Source organism: Dioscorea cayenensis, chromosome 5 (assembly GCF_009730915.1).
Source record: "Dioscorea cayenensis subsp. rotundata cultivar TDr96_F1 chromosome 5, TDr96_F1_v2_PseudoChromosome.rev07_lg8_w22 25.fasta, whole genome shotgun sequence".
In the NCBI taxonomy this organism is placed as follows: Eukaryota; Viridiplantae; Streptophyta; class Magnoliopsida; order Dioscoreales; family Dioscoreaceae; genus Dioscorea; species Dioscorea cayenensis.
Genome location: NC_052475.1, coordinates 20,156,807 through 20,158,912, shown reverse-complemented (window position 1 = coordinate 20,158,912; position 2,106 = coordinate 20,156,807).

Genomic DNA, 2,106 nt, shown 5'->3' with positions numbered 1-2,106 from the left:
CAACCACTGGGAGAGAGAGGCAGAGAGTTGAATCTTTGATATTTGGGTGGACAATGAACTACCATTTTCTAATTATAGATGATTTATTTATGTTTTTAAACAAAATATTTTTAAGTAAAAGTTATATTTTTTTAAATTTTTTTAATAACTATGGACTAGTCATGAATTTAAATTCTTAACTTTTGGTATGAGAAAACATGGAAATACTCTTCTACCGTAAGAGTTGTAAGTAAAAAAAAAACATGGAACACTCTCTGGTATAGTAAGAGAGTTGTAGATGTAACTTAAAAATTTTACCTAAAACTAACATTTTAATTTAACTTCCTGTTTAGTGGAGTTGGGAAATAATTTTTAAAAATAAATGAACGAATAAATAAATAAATAAAGTTATTAGTTAATAGTTTTTAAATACCAGAATGAACAAACCCCAACATTAATAAAAGGATAATTTGAAGTTATTTTTTTAATAAGTATCAATTAAATCAAAATTATTTAGTTATATGCTTTCTATTTTACATAATCAATAATCAATAAGCGTTTAACAAGTGAACAACTTTTTAGAGCTTATTTGGATTAGCTTTTAAAAAACCAAGATGTGTTTTTTTATAAGTTAAGCGCTTCTGAATTCAAAAAAAAATTTTGTATTGTCTTTTCTGCAAAAGTAAAAACTATAAAAAAAAACTTAAAAATAGTTTTTTTTCAAAAGCTAACCATGACTAAACTTCAGAGCTGTTTTTAACTTATTTTTACTAACTACGTTTTACAAAACTATGCCAAACACAAAATATAAAAAAAAATGCTTAACTTACTCTGGAAAAATATTTCTATTAAATTAAAAAAATATTTTTTTAATAAATCAATTCAAACAAGGCCTTAAATAATAAAAAAAAGAGATTTAGACAAAGTGCTTAGTCTACGCAGCATAGATCAATATGGCTCAAACTTGTTTCCAATTAAGGACCTGCTTTTTAATTTTTGATTTCATTATCTGATATCACCCATTTGATTAAAAAGGAAAATGAAATCAACAAGCATGTTAATTGGCCTCGTGACCAGGGAAACGACATGGCAGTTGTGTCCTTTTCAACAAATATCTTCATGCCAACCTTTTCTTAGGCTTCTGGTTGCTACGTCAGAAAGGGTAAAAAAAAAGCCCATGCATTATTATTCTTGTATTATCTTATATGGAGTAGTTTAATTGGTGTACAGATCTTTGTAATTAAGTATTTTTTATTTTTTTAGTCCTTGTAATATTTTTAAGTACAATTAAATCCTCTTATTTAGTCAAATTGGATCATTCTAGTATGCTGTATAGATAGGTAAATATAAATTACAAGGACTTAATTGTACCTAAAAATACTGTCGTGGACTACAATGATCTAACTCGATCAAATATAAAAACTTAATTATACCCAAAAATATTAGAAGAATTAAAAAAAATAAAAAGTACATAATTATATGGACATGTATGACAATTAAACTGTAACAATATAATACTGTTCAAGCTAATTAATTATTCATTTGTATGCTCCTCCAATACCATGGCCAACGTCTCCCATTATAAGTGGAGCTAGTAGTTTTACTTGTGATTTTATATGATTTATTATTTATCATTCATTGTAAAAATTATAGAGTTTAATCCTATAATTTATATATATATATAGAGAGAGAGAGTTATGTACCCGCAACGCTCCTGCTAACAAATGATGATGTCAATGAAAATACAATTAATTAAAATTTTAAATGAGACAATAAATTACTGATGATGTTTAAATACTCCTTCCATTCTTTTTAGATGTCATGTTTTGTAACTCTTTTCTGTTCTTTTTTATTTATCACATTAGAAACTTTGTATAATATTAAATAATTTTTAAATTTAATCCTTAATTTAATATACTTATATAATTTTTAATAAATTAAAATTAACTATATTTTCTACTAACATAGTTTTAAATATAAATAATTTTAAAAAATAATAAATTTTTTATAAAATATAAATAATCTATTAATTTTAATCAATTTTTTTTAATCAATATAAATTAATTAAATGTGACAACTAAAAAAACCGAGATGTTGCAGGATAAACATGGACTGTCCTCCCTCTTT